The sequence below is a fragment of the Benincasa hispida genome, chromosome 3 (assembly GCF_009727055.1).
Source record: "Benincasa hispida cultivar B227 chromosome 3, ASM972705v1, whole genome shotgun sequence".
Lineage (NCBI taxonomy): Eukaryota > Viridiplantae > Streptophyta > Magnoliopsida > Cucurbitales > Cucurbitaceae > Benincasa > Benincasa hispida.
In genome coordinates, this window is record NC_052351.1 from 67,317,968 (window position 1) to 67,340,302 (window position 22,335).

Here is a 22,335-nt window from a genome sequence, read left to right on the forward strand (position 1 = left end):
GTTTATAGGCTTAATTTTCAAAAACTAAAACTAAAAACAAAATGTTCACCCAAAGGTGCCTAAGTGTTTGAAAAGTTGAATACAACAAAATTGTGGTTTGATTTTTCAAAAGGGTAGAAAATGTATAAAATAAATAAATAAACTTATTGATGGAAGTAGTGTTTTATAAGCTTAATTAATTTTGAAAAAACAAACATTTTGGTTTAGAAATGTCGGAGCTAGATAGATGTCAAAAACAACTTATTAATAAAAATAAGGAAAATTACATTGTGTGACAAATATATTTTTTAAGAAACCAAAACCATGACTTCAACTTTTTTGTAATTGCAGGTGTGACAACCACATAGCAATCATATGACAATCATATATAAATTAGATAACAATCAAATTTTCAGGCAGAAGTTTTTTGATATGTTTGCAAAAGAGTAAAACCTAGGAACACGTGCCCAATTTTCAATTTTATTTTTTTATTTATTTTAATTAAAATTAGAATTGCTCCTAAAAATGATTATGAAACGAGAGTTATGACTTTAGACGTTTCTAATTGTCTAGAAACAATCGGATTTTCTTTTCTTTAATTTTGTTGAATACGTTTGATAAAGATGAGGTATTGATTATTTCTACTCTACTTTTTTTTTTTTTTGCTTTCTTATATTTAATTTTTGTAGTATACGGCCATGATCTTCAAGAAGAAATCATAATGTAACGTACCTAATTTTTTGCTCACCTAGTTTGTGGTATAACATATACTAAAAAAGAAAAAGTGAAATAAAACTAATTATTAAGAGTTATATTGGTTGTGAATTTGAGAAGTACAAGGGCATACAACAAGAATATGGATACGAGGAAAATATAATATAATAGTAATATATAATAAAATAAATAAATATTAAAATAAATATAATATAATATATAAATAAATAAATAAATAACAAAAAGTAAATAAAATAACAAATAATGAATTTTTCCACTTTCTTCAATCCTTTTGGATTAATCACCAATATGTGTCTTTCAAGACCCATAAAATGCCACTATTTATAGGCAATTTACTAAGTAAGAGGTGGATTATATGGACACTAATAATGTGTAATCTTGAGACACATAGACAACACATGGGGTAATGGATAAGTGACACTTGGCTAATGAACACTAATAATGGGCATCTACATTACACCTAATTTAACATATTTATAATACTCCCCTTTAGATGCCCATTGTATATGAAATATGCCTCATTAAAACCTTACTAGGAAAAAACTCACTGGGAAGAAAATGTTAATGAAAGAAAAAGAGTACATATTTCATGTAATTTGGTACTCTTAAAAAGTATATTTACTCTCCCTCATGAAAACATCACTTGAGATCTCCGAGTCGCCGCATTCCAATGTTGTGCACCAGTTTTTCAAAGATTGCGGTAAGTAATACCTTTGTAAATAAGTCTGTCAGGTTATCTTTCGAACAAATTTTTTGTACAATGATGTCGCCATATTCTTCAAGATCATGAGTGTAGAAAAGCTTCGATGAAATATGTTTTGTTTTATCTCCTTTAATATATCCTCCTTTGATTTGGAATATGCATGTTATGTTGTCTTCGTATAATATCGTCGGACGATTTTTACTAGAAAACTGTTCCACGAATATGATGAGTCATTGATCTTAGCCATACACATTCTCAACTAGCCTCGTGAATTACAAGAATTTTAGCATGATTTGAGGAAGTGGCTGTTACGGTCTGTTTCACCGATCGCCATGATATAGCAGTTTCAGATCACCATGTCACCATGTTTGCCACGATAATGCTCAGAGTAAGTTGAAAATTAATTACGATTTGTTTTTTCTTAATAACCCCTGTCACTTGTGTTATGGTAGGAAATAGGTGTTTAAATTTTTGTTTGCCCACGATCTTTTCAACTTCTCTAGTGTTTTTAGGGTATCTCTGGAAACTGTAAACAAAATGGTGAATGTTCGAAGAGGAACTCATACCATAGAACCTAAAATTGTTCGATACAAAGAAGAGGAACTCATACCATAGAACCCTAATGCTGAGATGTTGGGCAAGTTAATGCTCTTCCTTCTTCTGGTGCAAAGCAAAAACAAACAAATCATAGGACAAAAGGTAAAGGTAAGAAGAAGAAGAGGGAGACCTTCCTTAGACTGACCAGGGAGGACCTTGTGGGTTCTGGTGTTGAAATTGAGTCTTCCCAACTTCTTTCTATACTTCAGAACCCTACATGTAATGATCCTCTTCTTGTTGACTCTAGAAATGAAAATGTTACCATGGTTAGGGATGACATGCATGTTGTCACTATAGAACAAATTCAAATTGATGATAATATAGTAAAAGGGTTTAGGACAATACGAAATCATCAAAAGATAAATAACTGAAAGCAGTTCAATTGTGTTGGGTGTTGAGTCCACTATTGATGGAACAGTTCAAAATGTTGATACTATTGAGGTTGGGGCTCTAAATGTGTTGTTGAATGTTTTTACATCTGAGGTATTAAATGATCTGAGTGTGTTGAAAAGGAAGATGATCATTGTATTGGGTTGTATGTCCTAAAACTCGCACTTTGTAATGTTAAACATATTCTATTATCAATAAAGATATTATTAACATTTATTCAATAAAACTATTATTGAATATGTGAATTGCACTTATAAAGACTAAATCCAATAAACTAAAGATCCATGATTATTATTTGAATACATGAACTTTATGTGGATACATAAGAGTGGATCAAGTTCAGTAAATAGCCAAACTGGTCTATAGTATACGAATAAGATTGGGTAGCTTATTCTGGTAACACTATCGGATGCGACCCACTCTGTAGTTGTTACAAGAGTAAGCCGTATCCAATAGTGTTACCAGAATTAGGAATTAGGATCACTTTGTTTGTAGCACTTTATAACTTCTTGTAACAACTACAGAGTAAGCCGTATCCAATAGTGTTACCAGAATAAGGTACCTAACCTTATCCATATACTATAGATCATTTTGACTATTTACTCGAACTTGATCCACCTTTATGTCTCCACATAAAGTTCAAGTACTCATCCAATAGTCAAGCGACTTTTAGGTTTATTAGATTTCTATTCAAGTAATAGATCTATTCAATAACACCTTTATTGAATTTTCAGAATAAGTTCCATTGTTTACATACCACAAGTTTTAGGACATAAAACCCAACAGGTGCAAGATGGAATTCACTCTTACTCGCTTTTAGGGATAGTAGAGAGGTTGTTCCCTTAAGTGCTGACTCTGGGTCTTGAACAAGGGGCCTCACCCTCTTATTGGCCCGAGAGGGACTCGGTCTAGTGATTGGATCACAAATGAATTATTCATTAGAGGATTTGTGGGACTTAAGGAGCAAGATGTAATCTCGGGGGTAAAACAACTTTTGACCCAGCCGTTATTACAAACAACCTGTGAAGGGTTAACTTACTAATCATGGTTATATCAAGTGGACATAATATATCTACAATGAGGGGAGTGAAACTATTGGGCTTTAGTGGAGTGACCCGGTAGTTAACGAATGATAATTAATTAGGTTAAAGAGTTTAGCCGGTTAATCATGAATCGTTGGAGCCCATGATTTATAGGGTCATGAGGTCCCCCTACTAGCTCATATCAGACTAAACCTTAGAACAGTGTGACGAACGAATTTGAAGTGTTCAAATTTAGTTTTTGGAGCAAAGCATTAAATATACACAATATATTTAACCTAATGTTTAATTGTGAATTAAACATAAAGAGAGAGAAAGTAGAAGATATTTAAATAAGATTTAAATATCAAGATTATGAACAGAGATTCATATTCATTGAGATTTTTGTTGGATTTAATATTAAATTAAATTAATTAAATTGTTTAATTAATTATTTAATATTAATTTAATTTTAAAATTGATTATTAGAATTAATTTTTGAAATTAAATAGAATTGATTAAAATTGCATTAAAAGTCAAATTGTTGACTTTTGATGTTTGAAAATCAAAAAGTCAAATTTGTTGACTTTGGACTTTGAGAGTCAAACTTTGACCAAGTTAGTGAAAATATCCAATATTTTCCCTTTTATTTGTTTCTTTTTCATGCTTATCTTTGTAATTAGCCTAATTAGTTTACTTTAGGTTCATTTTTCTTCCTCTGCGCATGTGTTCATTCCATCACATGGCAATTTAGAAAGTCCGAATGACAAAAGTAGCTCAAGGAAGGTAAGTTTTGAAAACAAAATTGAAGATAGTATGTCGGATAAGGCAAAGGAGAGTGAAAATACTTATGAGGAGAAAGAAGCAAGAAGAGCTCCTCCAGTTCTACTGATGAATAATCTGATAATAATGTACCAATTAGTCAATTAAAGCAAAAAGATAAGAAAAAGTGTGTTAGTGAGGGTGTTGGTTCCTTGAAACCAAGTGTTCCGAATGCAACTATTTCTAACTCAAAATGGGTTGAAGAAGAAAATATGCTAGAAGAAGATCCTCAAGATATGTTGGATGAGGATATTTAGAAAACTGAGACCAAGAGGAGAATGAAAAAGAAAGATGTTCCGGTCGTGCCTTTAGATGGTATATCATTCTATTATGAGTATGGTGCTAAGATGTGGAAGATTGTAGTTAAACAGGAAGATTGCTACAGAAAGAGATCTTTCTGAACAAGCACAAGGCTATCTAGAAATTATGAATTTACTTGTGAAGGCATATATTGTTCGCTCTGTGTTGAATCTTGGGTCGTACTACCCACAATTACTTCGTGAATTTTATGTAAATCTCTTTCACCAGTTTGACAATGAAGGTAGCTCGAACTACATAAAAGTTCATGTGAGAGGACATTGGTTTCTATTTTCAGCCTCTCTAATTAACAAGTTTCTGAATCGCCAAGTTATTGAAAATGTCACTGTACAACGACCGTCTATGTCTGATCTTATTTTTGAACTCACAGGGGGATTCAAATATACTTGGCCCAAGAAAGGTCAATTGCCTTGCTTTGATCTCAGTGTGGAATATGTGCTGCTTCATACGATAAAGATTAAATACTACGTTGTAATTTCTTATAATTGACATCAGTAAAGTTATCTTTTCTGGGCATGAGTGGAGATCTTCCTTCCCCCTTGTTAATTACCAAGAACTTCGTTGCCACTAGTGGTGAAGAAAATTTCGACGGGCAGCTCCTCAAGCCTTCGAGTGCCGATCTTCGCTTGGGCCGGTGGTAGGCTCGAGATCAGTATACTTAAAAAAAGAAATTTGCTGCTTTAAGTTTAAGACAACGCCAGTCGCTAATGATTTGGCATTCCAACTGAAACGATTAATCCCAACCTTCTAGATCTCCTTATCAGTAGTCATATAATCCAAATTAATAATCTCAAGCCGCTTCTCCTTCATCTGTATTTGACTTTCCTTTTTCGATTGATGAAATAGAGGCTTTCATTGCCCGTAAAGACTCGAGATCTACAGCTGCCTTCTCTTTCCTTTTTAAGTGATCCGCTTGAATAACTAATAAGGCGTAAAATTAACACTACCCATAAGACATAGGTGGTTTACACCGAACTAGGTTACTAATCTCTTGTGTTCATTTGTCTCTTGATTATTTCTTGTAATTGTTGTGTAGAATGTTATAACATTGTAGGTAACATGGTTATCTCATAGTAGTCTATTCCTTTCTTATTTTCAATTGTAGTCATGATTATGAGCTCCGAAATTCTGAAAAGATATGTGATATAATAATTTGGTAGATATGCACTACATACAATTTTGGTGATAGATATGTAATATCAAAATGATATGTGATATATGATAGATACAATTTTGGTAGATAAAAACTTGGTCCAACGTCAAAGCCTACAAACTTTCCAAAAGAAAATTGTCTCATTTTGTTTGCGAAATTTTCAAATGAAAATTAGGTGCTTCAATAACAGCGTATGTAGTTTGTTTCTTATTTGGAGATTTTTAGTGTTGGTTTCAATTTTCTTCTTGGTCGTTCATTCTCCACTTTACATTTATCTTATGAAGATTTTTTCATTGGCATTAGATAATGAGTTAGAAATAAATATAAGATAGTAATTAGTAGGTAATTGAAAAGCAATCAAATAGCAAACAAATAGAAATCAGATAGCTATCAGAAGGCAATCAAATGACTATCATAAATTGCTAACTATATAAACAAAATAAAGGTAATCAGATTCCAGGAACTCCCGACACACTACGATATGTCGGGAGTTCCCCCATAACTCCCGATGCCGTTTAAAAGTGCGTCGAGAGATCTTCTCCCGACGGGTTTCTCCCGACCAAACTCTCGACGACCGTTTATGCATCGGGAGATCCTCTACCGACGAATTTTTCATACTTTTCCGACGAAATGTGACATCGGGAGAAGTCAGATTTCCTGTAGTAGGTGAACAAATAGTAATTAATGAAGATTATTTGAAGAAAATAATGTTACTAATTTTTTTTTTTGCCTTTGTCATACTTTTTCTTTGTCTTCATGCCTATTGTTCCTCTTCCCTTCTTCTTCTCTTCTTCCTTCGACATGTTATCAAAACAAACAAATTATTGTCATTCAATTTAAAAAACAAAATTAAACAAATCACGTTAATTAGTCACTACTTACAACTACGTGATAAAATATAAGTAATTAGATGAAAATCAGATGACTATATAAAAAACTGCTAACTATATATTAAAAATGGAGCAGTAATCAGATAAAAATCCAAAAACAATCGGATGACAATCAGATATCAATTAGAAGATAATCATAAACTATTTAATTTGAAATAGCAACATCAGCTGGTTAATGTTGATTATTTCATCAATTGATTCCAAATCCTTTTCTATTCTTCTCGTTTGCGCTCTTCTTCTCTTTTTTCATATGGTAATTAGAAGGCAATAAGATGATTATTAGAAACTATTAACTACTTGACAAAAATAGAGAGTAGTAAGATAATAATTAGATGGTAATCAGATCACAATATTAGAAACTACAAACTACATGACAAGGAGTATAATGTAATAATATGGTAATCAGAAGGTAATTAAATGACTATAAAAAAAATTAACTAAATGGAAAAGAAAATATGAAATCATATGATAGTTAGAAGGTAATTAGATGACAATCAAATGATAATCAGAAGACAATCATATTAATGTTAGAAACTATTAATTAATTGTTAAAAATAAAAAATAAATAGATGGTAGTCAAACAACAATCAAGTAGTAATATCACAAACTATGAACTACGTGACAAACAATATAAGGTCACCATATGACAATTAGACGTAATCAAATGTAAATCACATGACAATAAAAAGTGGATTGGATGATGCATTACACAGTGAATTCTCGATTTCGGACGAACATAAGAATTTCACACAGAGAAAAAAAAACACCAAAAGAGAAATTGAGAGATTTACAGAGAATCTAATCGGGTTCTTAAAAATCTACAAAACCCAAAACCCATCAATCAAATTTAACTTCACAATTCTCATTGACAAAGAACATAAACAATTATATGGTAATAAGAAGAAATTGAAAGTTGGGCTAAACATAAAGGTAAACAGTATTTGTCGTACATTTTTGTTTCAAGAGCACAAAGCCACATGCGGCATACTATTTCAATGATGTGTGCAAAACTAAAGATATGGTACTACGAGTATACTATTCTAAAATTTTCACCTCATTCTTCTATCCCACTTGAAGCAAAAACAACAGTCCTAATGTATGTGAATATAATCAGAGAGAAGGAAGAAATCATAATTGTATAAACGGAGAGAAGCAAGTATAATCATTGAAGAACCGAAGAAATGTAATAAATGTAAGAGAATGAAGAAATCAGAGAGAATGAAGATATTCCTTAAAGAGCTGAAGAAACCGACATGGAAAATGGAAGAAATTTGGGTGAGGAAGAACTTGCCATGAAGAAAAAAGCCCCAAGTTACGTGCAATAGAATATAACACAAACTGATTAAAAAATGTAGGGGCATTTTCAAATTTTTTTAATGCAGTCCATCAGCGAAAATTGGGTTGGGCTTATAAGGATTTTAGGCATCTTTGCAATATCATAAAACATGAGATATGGACCGAAATTTTAGTAAAGAGAATTTTACGTCTTAAGAATAGACACATATTAGGTTAATGTCTTACATTTTATTTTTTTTAAAAAAAACTTATTGACCTTTCTATTTTCAATAATATCAGTGTTTATTTATAATTTAACCCTCACCTACATTATATATGTTTATATATAATTTATTTATTTATGTCTTTCTCTCTATTCCATGCATACTCTTTTTCTCCCATGCATATTCTCTCTCTCCATGCATATGTTTCCTCTCTCCCAATAATATATTTCATATATTCTCTTTCTCATAATTCACACCCATTTCTTCCTTTTCCCTCTCTTTTTTCCTTCTCCCTCCCTCTCTTTTCTCCTTCCGACAATGTGAGTTGTAGGTGGTAGACGATGGCGTGAGACGAATTGATGGCTCGACACGAGGTGACACGTATGACTTAGGACAAATCGATGGTGCGGACGACGTGGACGAATCAACGGTGACAGGTTGAGCAGATTCGGTCGACGACACGATGGGGTGAGCAAATCCGGTCGACGAAGATGGAGAGGGAGATTCGTGGCGACCATGGCTGAAGAAGAAGAGATGAAGATGGAGGGTTATGTATTATAAACCCCCATATGAAGATGAACTTTACTTTTTCCTATTTTTTATATATACTGTTATATATATGTACTATTTTTTTAGCTTTTATAGGAAATTTGATATATACCGTGGTATATATATTCATTTATTTGATATAAACGAGTGTTTTTTTTTTATTTAGACTTATTATATTATGGTAAATATACTGTGGTGTAAATGAAATTTATGAAGATTTATACACTGTAGTATATTTTATATATTGGTTTATATTGTGATTTATGTCAAGCATTGAGTCAATCTCTAATTTATAAACTGCAGTATATTTCATATATTGGTTAGAATATTTTCAAATATTTAACAAAATGTTCTAATGTATATTTAAAATAATCATGAATTTGTCAAAATGTTCTAAGATATATTTAAAATAACCATTAATCCATAAAAAAAAATCCAATAAATTGATATGTACAAATAAGCAATGAAATATATTACATGTACAAGTGAACAAACAATGAAATATGTCACATAATAACAAAAAATCAACATGAAAAACGAAATGAAAAATAAAATCATATTAAATGTCATTTTCTCTCTCAAAGTGAAAATGGAAAAAATATAACAATAGAAAAAGAGAAAAAAATCATAATAAATACATTTTCTCTCTCCATAATAAATGCATTATATGGTGATTTATGTCAATCATTGAATTTATATACTGTGATATATTTCATATATTGGTTATAATATTTTAAAATTCTTTACAAAATGTTCTGAGATATATTTTAAATAATCATGAATCCGCGGAAGAAAAAAACGTGAAACCAATGAAAATAGAAAAAAATCATTAAATGTATTTTCTCTCTCCAATTAAATTAAATAAAGAAAAAAATCTCAATAAATAAATGCATTTTCTCTCTTCATTTGAAAATATGAAAAAAAAAATCATATTAAATGAATCTTCTATCCATAATAAATATAGTTTCCCTCTCCATCAGTAAGAAAGTTTTGAAAATAGGGAAATATATATAAAAATTGAGAATAAAAATAATAAAAAAAGGTAAATTTATGCAAAAATAATATTAAAAACCTTTTCTGAAAAAATTTAAATTTAAAGACATTTTTGAAATATAGGACCTAAAGATGGTTTTTAATATAAGAAATCGGAGAGAATGAAGATAATCGTTAAAGAGTAGAAGAAACCGACATGGAAAATGGAAGAAATTTGGGTGAGGAAGAACCCAAAACGGAAGAACTTGCCATGAGAAAAAAACCCAAGTTACGTGAAATAAAATAGAACACAAACTGATTCAAAATGTAGGGGTATTTTCGATTTTTTCAAAATTTTTTTAATTCAGTCCATCAGCGAAAATTGGGTTGGGCTTACAAGGATTTAGCCATAGTTGCAATATCATAAAACATGAGATACGGGCCGAATTTTAATAAATGATATTGACATTTCTACAAATGCCCTTTTATTTATTTATTTCTTATTTTTAGATTTTAGTCTTCTAGAAAATCTAGAAACAATTTGTCTACTTGAAACAAAACACTAGATCCATTTGTGTTCAAACATTATTTTACAGTTCCAAAACACATAATTTAGGCTATAAAATTTCATACAAATGTATAATATAGTTTGCTAATACTTGAGAAATAATAATAACTATGGATTAAATTTCGAGAAATCACATGGAAGTTCGCTTAGATTAACTATATTGACATGCACTTCGATCCGAGAGATCGGAGATTCAATCTCGCATCCTACAGTTGTTGTACTAAAAAAATTTTGAGAAATCACTACAAAATAAAGTTGTTTAATGCATGAAAATAAATAAATTACAACGATTAGTAATTTATATGAAATCGAAGTCATAGATTTGCTTAAATTTATTATAGATTCATTATCTATGTATTTATTGTTCAAGAAAAATGCTCAATTTATTTTGTTCACCTACAAAATCGCCGTTAAGCCGTGTGAAAGATCTTCATGTTTGTTTGGCACAAGACAACTCAAAATACAAGAATCATTTCTAATCTTACGCGTGAGGCTAAGATGTCTTCCTCAAAATATAAGAACAAGGTGACATCTTTTTGGGTTTATTATTGTTGGGTCGGATTTTTCATTTGACTGAATATCCGAAAATTTGTTGAAGGTCTAACAAGTGAATTTCAATGTTAATTGAGAAGCAAATTAATTTGTAGAGGTTGGAACTCAAACTACTTGCTTTGATAATATGTTATCTTTTTGGTTCACTATTATTGATTGGATTTTTTTTTATCAAATACTCGAAAATTTGTCGATGACCCAATAAGTTAAATTCAATGTTAATTGAGGAGGAAATGACTTTACGGAATTGAAATTAAAATTATCCTACTATGATACCATATTAGATAGCATGAGATTGCATCTCGTAACTGACTAACAATGAAAATAATTCAAATATGATATAAATGTCGTAAGACATTCCATTTTTTCAAGTTAAAAAACTCAACATGCGGTGGAGAAGTCTCTCTCCGTTGGATTTCATTTCAAAACAATATGATTAGAATTTTAAACCATCAAAAACAAAATCCCTCCCACCCCACCAATTCTATATCTACATATTCTATCTCCACTCCACCTTTTTGCTCAAAATTACCCAATCTCAATCATTTCTCAGCACTCCTCATGTAATACAATTATTTCAACTCTATCCATGACAATATATTACCTAGCATTTACATCATCATAAAATAGGAGCTCTAGGGTTTGGTCCCTAACCTCAACAAAAATAACTAAACTTTTATATAGAACAATATCCGAGTGGATGTATCTATCTTTATGCATCTCACATTCGACATACACTCAAAACCATGAATTAAAAAAGTTTTAAGAAATAAGCAAAACTTATATATGATAAATTATAATTGAACAATTCAGTAGAATGTAGAAAGATAAGTATAGTTCGAGATGTACTAAGTATTTTTCTTTTACATATATTAAAGGAAAAGAAAAGGGAAAGAGATTAGCATCGAGGATAAGAAGCAAAATAGGCATATACTTGATTACAAATGCCAAATCTCACAATAGAGAGAGAGATTAAGGGAATAAAAAAAAGAATGAATTTGAAGTAGTAGTAGGCAAAGATGAAAGGGTTTGATTTTGAGTGGAGTTTGGGGTCCAATTCACAGACCAACTTTATTTCTCCACTAACTTCGATTTCATAGCCAAAGAGAGTGTCCTCATCAATATCATCAACCCAAAAAAAAAAAAGTATCACTTAGACTGTACGGGATATAGAATCTGTGGACCCTAAATCTTTGAAATTTTTAATCAAATACTTCCTCCCTACACCACACAACCCTTATGCCTTTCCTTTTTCCTTTTTTCATATACCATTTTTGTCGAATCATATATCTCGATTGATTAAGACATATACAATAATATTTTGAATCGGAAAAACATCAAAATATTTTCTATTTTTATCTTTAAATATGATCTTCTATCAATTTCTATTTTAGTCCTCGAGGATGATAATGTCTACTACTTAATCTTATTTTTCATTGTAATTAAGATCATGTTTACGTGTGCACAATCTTAATTAGTCAATGATAATATGAAGAATGTTGGGCCCCACTTCAAAATCATGATCTCGATTAGTAATCTCATTGCAATGAGAGAGTGAGCAATACGATTGCTATTGATAATTAATTTTACACGAGACTCATTCTTCTTTTTGTGTGTGAGTCTTGGAGCATTTTTGAGATTTTACCCTCACACATCATCCATTCCATTCAATTATCATCTATATATATTTTTGTTGCATTTAAAATCGATAACAGTATCCATATATAAATGATCGTATATCTATACTTGTATTGTATTGATATCAATATCCGTTGTATATAAATGGTCATATAGGTAGCTTTTAATCATGCAGTGTCGAATAACGAGATTGATGTCGTTACCAATATAATTAATTATCGATATTGATACTTGCATCGTTTGAATACTGATATCGTATACGAGATTTATTCTAATCAAAATAACGATACCAACACAGAAACTTAACCCACAGAGCAAGATAACAATATATAACAAGAAGATTTGTTTTCAAAAACAATATATAATTGCATACCCACCAACAATCAGAAGCTACTTTTTGAGGTGCTATTTTTTAATTCAAGGTTAACATTTGACACTTTTTTTAATTTCATGAATCCCACAAAATTTTTAAAATTTTTTTTATGCAAAGAACAATGAATCCGAAGGTAGTATGGTAGTATGAAAAATTTTCTATACTACAATAATATTAAAACTTTCCAACTTATCTATTTATTTATTTATTTATTTTATTATTCAGTGACAGAATAAATGGTAGAGAGAAGTGGAGTAGTACACGCTTTATCTCATTCTTGTTCCACAAACTAATAAATGAAAGAACTGAAAATGGACAAGTCAAAAAGCAATCAACACATGATTCGATTTGACACTCTTAAAAGAAAACGAAATTCCTTTACACCCACCACTCTCAAAACCTTGTATATATATGTCCTTTGGAAACAATGAAACTGTGAGGAGAAGAAAAAAAGAAGAGAAGAGAACAAAAAAAGGAAAACATGCCTGAGAAGAAGAAAATGAAGGTAAAGAAAGGATGGTTAGTAGTGGAAGTAGGGTTGCAAGAGGAAGATGGAAGAACAGAAAGGTTTGTGGTTCCCATATCCTATTTATATCACCCTCTCTTCAAGAATCTCTTGGACAAAGCTCAAGAAATCTATGGCTACCATGTCAACGGTCCTCTTCGGCTTCCATGCTCGGTCGACGACTTTCTCCAACTTCGGTGGCGGATTGAGAAAGAATCTGACAATTTCAACGACAAACAAAATCACTACCACCGCCATCGCCACCACCATCACCACTATCACCTTCCACTTGCTTTGTCTTTTCAGTCTTGTTGAAGAGTTCTGTTTAGTTGGATGGTTTTAGGGTTAGATGTGAACCCTAATTCAGAAACATGAGTGTTTTGGCTTTCTTCTTGCTATATATCTTTTAAAATTGGCAAAGAAGATGGATTTGTGTATTGACATAAAAAAGTTTAATGAATTGGAGGTTTAGAATAATAATTTTGTTGTTACTGTTGTTATGATTCTTTTTTTGTCATCTTTAATTGTGGCCAGAGAATCTTTTTTTCAACCCTTCATTTGTGGGTGATTCTATAGAAAAGGTCAAAAGTATATTAACTTTATGGCCACAAGTGAAAACAGTGTAGAATAACAATATTATAGCACTAATTTAGTGATCAACATTGAGCTAAAGGTGCTTTCTATAAGGGTGTTTGGACTATTTGACTTTGGTTAAGTTGAGTTGGATTTTTAACCCAACTAGTATTTATATCCACCAATTTTTTTAGTTGGTGTTAAATAACTCAACTTCATTAACTTCAGCAAAGTTCACTATCGAAAATTTGCACATTTATTGGGGAACTCCATCTTCTCCAACTTCTCTCTCTCCTCCCATATTTCTAATGAATCCACCCACTACCCACAGCTAACATCTAACGACATAACTCTGGTAACATGCTTTGACAAACACCTCCGACGATTGACTCTTATGCCCAACTCTGGAAATAACAACCACTGGCAACTATTTCCACCTCAGTTCGACGACATGATTTGTCGGCCACCTTTTCTGACCAAATTTTGACAACGACCTTCGTCGAATACTTATGCGACCATCTTAGACATCCAACTTGATGTGTCTACCCACCTTCGGTAGCCAGTTTCGACGATCACCTTTGGCGATCAACTTCGACCACTAATCCATCAATCTTCTCCAATGACTAACTCTAACAACGAACTCAACCAATCATATATTTGAAAAAATGAAAACAGAAGTCGGCTGATGAAATTTTTTTCAAATACAAAAAATGAAAGTTCTAGTTCAAAGTTTTTAATGCGCATCTTATATCGTAACTTAACATTGATACAAATATATTGAGCATATAACCAAACCAAACAAACTAGTGTATACAATTTCTTTTGAGAAAATGTAATCAAATACATTTGTATTTTTACTTTAAACATTTTTTAAAGTAAAAATGTTTAAAGTTTTTTTTTTTACTTTAAAAAAATGTTTAAATGTAATTAACTTTTTGAGAAACATTTCAATGCTTGTCAGAAAGCTCACTCATTGATGGATCTCACCATAAATGCATGGCCAGGGGCTTTCCACTTCTTTAACGGGCACTTGAGGATTCTATCGAATATGACTAAATCACTCATAGATTTACTTTTGGTTTCACCCAAAGGTTGAATATTATTGGAGATAGTTGTTTTCCCTTATATACTTATGATCATCCCCTTATATAACTTGTGACATCCCAATTTTTGTGTAATTAAAATTAAGTTATTTTTAACATTTGAGGATAATTTTGGATTTTTTAAGGTTAAATTTGATTATTGTGAAAGGATAATTTCAATTTTAATATTTGCTCAAAAAAGAATCTTTTAATTTAAATTTGATTAAAGAAAAATTAGGGATTTATGTCAAATTATTTTTATTTTAATTCAATTTGGAAAATTGAATCAAAATCGGGAGATTTTGATTTATATATATATATATATTTTGGAGAAGAAGATTAGAATTAAATCGTTTAATTGAGATAATTGATTTGGAATTATTTTTCCAAAAGGAATTTGGGATTTTAAATCAAAAAAGATTTGGATTTAGAGAAGGAAAAGGGTTTACGTTTGTATAAATATATATACATATATATATATACATATATATATGTAAAAGTTGGAATTAAGTTACATGAGATAAAAAAAAAGGATTAATCCTCTCTCCCCCCGTACATAGTGTCACAATTGCACTTTCAGAAGCTTCACTTCGCGATTGTGCAACACTTGTTTTCGCTCACAAACAAGTCAGCCAATTCAAATACGAAACGCTGATGGTACACCGAGTGCCTCTTGTAACTTCTATCCCCATTTTAGAAAAAATGGTTTTAGAAAACGGGTTTAGAGGAAAAAGGTTTTCGCAAACGTTTGAATATATGAATAGATAAGAGAAAGATTGTAGTAGACTAGAAAGCAATAAGCAACAACGACTTTATAACATACCACTTATGGTATGAGGAAGTGATGGTTAGTCTTATCCCCATATAGTGCATTCTGAACAAAAAGCCAACTGGCACCCTTGCATATGTAAAAGGGCGAGCAGTCACTTACAACAAAAAGTACAAGGAAAGCAAACTAGCTTAACTAATGAAATACATAACATGAAAGCATGATAAGAAAAAATGGTTGGATTGGGCATGTGGCCATGGGCAACAGGCCCTAGATAAGCATGACCATGACATTCTCCTCCACTCAATTTATTGACATCCCCGTCAAATGAATCTGCTCGAACTCAGTGATCGCTAGAGCATAATTCTTCAGGTCTTCTGCGTGCTCCCAACAGATTTCTTCTTCAGGGAGGTCTTTCTATTTCACCAAGAACTCTATATGTTATCGTCATGGTCTTCCAATACGGCGTGTACGTTTTTCCAGGATTTGCGCGACTTCCTTCTCAATTGAATTCTTCATCGTGACGGGTGGACACATCAACATGTTCGCTGCTCATCCTCAGGGTCAAGGTGATAGGGCTTCAGTATACTCACGTGGATGACATGATGGATCTTCATCCACGAGGGTAACTAAACCCTGTACGAGGTTTTCCCGACCTTTTCAATCACCTCAATTGGTTCTTCATATTTTCATATGAGGCGTTGGTCTCTCTGGTCCTGAAACGGAGTTGTTCTGGTTGCAAATTGATTAGAACTTTGTCCCTAGCTTGGAACTCAAGGGGCCTCCGCTTTTTATCAGCCAACTTCTTCATTCTCCTCGATGCTTTCTCTAGACAGGCGCCGAAGGATCTTAATCAAGAGAACCTTGAACGAAAGCGGGATCGTCCCAATTTCAATTTCTTATAGAATGTAATTTTTTTTTTCAGAAAGAACAAATTTATGCATTTATATGAATTATAGCATGCTTAATTCAAAGAAATTTAGGGTTTCAGAAATCCATGCCTTTGAAGACCTTCTTCAAGAATCCCTCGATAAAAAATAGGCACTACCACAATGGCGACCTTGATATTCACAGGTAGAGAATCCATAAGTGGTGGGCTCTGACTATTTTGGAATGAAGGAAAGATTGAGAGTAGAGAGGAAGATTTAGAATGTGATTGATCTTCAAGACTATCTCACAAGCAAAACGTTTATTTCTTACTAAAGAAGAAGGAGACTCTCCCATATCAAAAGCAAAAATAACAATATCCACCCAATTACGTGAGTGGAGAGAAAAGAGGGGGCAGGGAGTTATAACTCCCTCCCTTATTTAAATTAAAATAATAGTTTATGTATATATATATATTAAATTATATGTTATATAAAATATAATGTGTAATCTATAGTTTTAATATTATATCATGTACAATATAACCTACAAATTCTTTTCCCTTTCATTTGGTATTTAATATAAATCACATTTATATCAAATTTAACAATTATAAATCCAATTCATATAAATAATATTTTAATCTTATTTAAATATTTATTTTCTCTCATAGTGTATGAAATACATTATACCAATTATATCATATATAATTAAAATAACTTAATTATATCATATATAATTAAATCCCTCAATTAATTTGAACAATTCAAATTAATCCAAAAAAAAATGATTCTCATTTAATCCTACTGAGTTACCAAGGAGGACCTCATGGACCTGTAGCATGAATCTTCAACGGTACATGAATAATTAATCAAACTCTTTAATTAAATTATTCATCATCTGTTAACTGTCGGGCACTCCACTAAGGACTGACAGTTGCACTCTTCGCACTACAGATATATTTCTGTGTCCATTGGATATAACCAATCAAAAGTACGATGACCTTTCACAAATTGCTCGTAAGTACAGTTGGGTCAAAATTACCGTTTTTCCCTTATAGTTACATCTAACTCCTTAAGTACCACTGATCCTTCTAATGAATAATAGATCATAGTCCAATTATGACTAAACCCCTCTCGGACCAGGAAAGGGTGTGGTGCCACATTATTCAAGCACTGGAATTAGCCAGTAATGGAGCAATTTATCTACTTATCCTGAACTTGGGGAATGAGTGAATTCCTTCTTGTGTAGCTGTGTTCCTAGCTCCCCAATTAGACGAATCCTCAAAATGGTAGGCTTATTGACTGGGCAATCTGGCCACTCTCACCCATATAAATCAAAGGACCACTCTCATAGGTAGAAGTTCACAACTCACTCAGGATTCAGGTCATGTTACCTATGGTCATCCTGGTGAAATGTAAGTCTCTATCATGAACGACATTATATAATGAGACTACACATTTCGTGGTCCGGTCTTATACAAACTTCTTTGTATAGAATATCTCCACTCAAATGTTTATACATGAATGATCAAGATCAGATAATTTATAGCACTTTACATAAATTATAACACCAACAAAGCGGGCCATACTCGTAGTGTCACCAAGATAAGGTATCCAGCCTTATCCATCTACTACAGGCCATTTAGGTTATCACTTAAACATGATCCACCTGTATTTCTTTACATATATGTTTAAGCTACAAGATAGCCTTGAATGTTAGTTTATTGGTTTGTGGTTAATACAACTAAAATATGGAATAAAATATCATATATTTTATTACATACACAATGAGTTTGTTCAAAACATTTACAACTATAGAACCCTATGAGATTTAGGGCATCAACCCCAACAACCTCATACTTGATCTAAAGCTAGTAGAATGTATAATATAGTCAAAATACAAAGTACACAAATAATAAACTAGGGCATAACACGTGCCCAGTATAAATCTCCCACTTGCCTTAGTCTAGACGTGGCATGTTCTATAGACCCATACTCTACAAGTAACCCTCAAACACCTTAGTCAAGAGGGCCTTAGTAAATGGATCAGTAATGTTGTGCTTTGAAGCTATCTGTGTGACGATCATGTCCCTTCGATGCACAATCTCCATGATGAGATGATACTTCCGCTCTATATGCTTCTCACGTTTGTGACTTCTATGCTTTTAGGAATTAGCCACAACACCACTATTATCACAATAAAATGTGATGTGCGTTGACATGTCTGGAACGACATCAATTCCTTAGCAGCTTCACAAACTGCTACATACTTAGCCTCCATGGTGGAGTCAGCGATGCACCCTTGCTTGGTGCTTCCTTATGTGGTCTTCTTATTAGTCTGAAAATTAGAGTCCGTGTATCTCGTAAGGATCAAATCCTTAGAACCATACACGAGCATGTATTCCCTCGTTCTCTGCAGATATTTGAGGATGTTTTTAACAGCGGTCCAGTGATCTAATCCTAGATTAGATTGATATCTATTGACTATCTCCACCGTATAACAGATGTCAGGTCTAGTACATAACATCGCATACATCAGGCTGCCCACAGCTGAAGCATAGGGGATTCGTCTCATTTTTCCTCAACTTTTTGAGGTGTCTTAAGACACTGTTCCTTAGACAATGTAACTCCGTGCCTGAAGGTAATAATCCCCTCTTGAAGTTCTGTAGTGAATATTTGACAAGCATCTTATCAATATACGATGCTTGAGACAGAGCTAATACTTTGTTCTTCGATCTCTAAAGATTTGAATACCCAGAACAAACTGAGCCTCTCCCAAATATTTCATTTGGAATTAGGTCGCTAGCCAGGTCTTAACCTCAATCAGTAAACCACATCATTCCCAATGATTAGGATATCATCTATATATAATACTAGAAAAACTACTGAACTATTGATGATCTTCTTGTATACACAAGGCTCATCAACATTTTGATGAAAGCCATAAGATTTGATTGCAGTATCAAACCTTATGTTCCAAGATCGAGAAGCTTGCTTTAGTCTATAAATAAACTGATTAAGCTTGTAAATCTTTTGCTCTTAACCTTGGGTTATGAATCCCTCGGGTTGCTCTATGAAAATGGCCTCTCAAGATTTCCATTCAGAGAGGCAGTCTTGACGTCCATTTTCCAAATCTCATAATCATAATATGAGGTAATGGATAGAAGTATTCTGATAGATTTAAGCATGGCAACAGATGAGAAAGTCTCTTCTCAGCACCTTCCCATCAGCACCCTTTGCCACTAATCTAGTCTTGAAGGTTTGCACCTTCCCATCAGTACCCTATTTCCTCTTGTAGATCCATTTAAAACCTATAGGTTTAACCCCTTCAGGTTGATCTACAAGATCCCATATGGAATTGAAGTACATAAACTCCATTTCGAGATCCATCTCTTTGATCCATTCATCTTTGTCAATATCCTCCATTGCCTTTTTGTAAGATAATGGATCCTCAATTTCACCATCAGCTACCATAGCCAAGATTTATGTTAAACCCATATAGCGAACATGTGGGTTCGCAACCCTCCCACTACATCGAGGTTCCCTCAACACTGAGGTGAATTTGACCTACTAAATGATCCTACTTTAACAACTTTTGTTGAGGTACTAGATTCTTCAACAACTATTGTTGAAGATTCAGTAGTTTCTTTGGAAATTTCATTCAACACAATCTTACTTCGGGCCTTGTGCTCCCTTATGTGGTCTTCTTCAAGAAAAGTAACATTTGTTGATACAAACAATTTGTTTCTTTAGGATCGAAGAAGTAACCACCTCTCGTTTCTTTGGGGGTAGCCTACAAATAGGCAAAATTTTGAACGTGGTTCCAATTTCTTAGGATTAGCATCAAGCACGTGTTTTGGGCAACCCCAGATTCTAAAATGGCGTAAACTAGCTTTACAACCATTCCATAATTCCAAAGGTGTTCTAGCAACACTCTTGGATGGAACGCAGTTCAGGGTGTACGTTGCAATCTCTACTACATAACCCCAAAACGAGTCAGGTAAGGAAGCGTAACTCATCATTGGCCGAACCATGTTCAACAGGGTTCGATTTCTCCTTTCTGATACACCATTTTGGTGTACCAGGTGCTGAGAGTTGAAATACTATTCCATATTCTATCAAATAGTTTTAGAATGTTAAATCCATAAACTCTCCACCTCGATCAGATCGAAATGTTTTAATCCTTCTGTTTAATGCATTTTCAACTTCAACCTTGAATTCTTTGAACTTTTGAAAAGATTCAGAATTATGTTGCATTAAATAAACATACCCATATCTCGAATAATCATCAGTAATGGTGAAGAAACATTCATAACCTCTCCTTGCTTTGACATTCATCGCACCACAGAGGCCCAAATGTATTAGCTCTAGAGGTTCTTTGGCCCTATGACCCTTTCCAGTAAAAAGTCTTTTAGTCATTTTGCCTTCAAGGAAAGACTTATACACATGTAAAGAATTTTCTTCTAACTCACTTAGAAGTCTATTCTTCACCAACCTCTCAATCCTATTGAGATTGATCTGTCCTAGTCTTAAGTACCAAAGTTGAGCATTTTTATTAGGAGAAATTTTAAGTCTTTTATGTTGAGTTACTATAGTCTTAAATATTTTTGTGTTATGGAGGGCGTTAGTTGGTAACAGTCTTAGCACATAAAGATTATTTTTCAGTTTTGTAGAACAAATATCAACATAATTCTTAGAAATAAACACTTTATTTAAAAGAAAGTTGATAGTATAAGAACGTTCAAGCAAACACTTTACAGAAATAAGGTTCCTTTTTAAATCAGGAACTATATAAAGATTTTCTAAAATAAGAAATTTGTTATGTAAAGTCAACCGGAGACTTTTCACTACCACAGTTGAGATGACGTACCCAGTTTCAACTCGCATCGTCATCTCACCAATATCTAGTTGTCGCCAAGAACTAATTCCCTGAAATGAAGAACAAATGTGGTTAGTGGCCCAATAATCTATAATCCAGGTAGAATCATCATTCTCCACTAAGCAGATTTCCAAAACAAGTAAATCATATTTACCTTGCTTGACCTTCTTCTTTTCTGCCAAGTATTTGGGACAGATCCTCTTCCAATGCCCATCTTGATTGCAATGGAAACAGATTCCCTTTGCAGCCTTGATTGGTTTTCTGCCCCTTTGAGCGACATATATAGGGTTAGCTTTCCCCTTTCTACCCTTCTTCTTCTTCCATTTTTTGGTGCCAGAGGAAGAAGATACAGACTTAGTCCCAGAGATCGAACCTCTGTGGAACTTCTTAGATGATGAAGCAACATTTGCTTCACCCTTCTATTCCTTGATTTTTATCAAGGATTGAAAGGTCTGTAGCTCATTGAGCAAAGTGGTCAGGTTATAGTCAATCATGTTCAAAACAACATTGTTATGGAAATGTAGGAAACTTTCAGGTAAAGATTCCAAAATGAAGCTAACCTGACTAGCTTGATCGATGCTTGACCCGTTCATCTCTGCCACGTTGAAGTGGACCATCACGTTGAGAACATTTTCTCGAACAGATGCCTATTCTTGCATATGGGCATTGAAGATGTGTTTTAGAGCATCATGCCTAAGCTGTGCAGACGGTTGTCCGAACATTCCCCTCAGGGACTCCGTGATCTCATGAGCTATGAGCATGAGCTCATGCATTTTGGCCAAGACTTTGTTAAGACTTGCCAAGATATATGCTCAAGCTTTATCATTTGCCTATGTCCAACACTCATAAGCTTTCTGAACGTTTTGAGGAGCATTAGAAGCTGGAATGGGAGGACAATCCT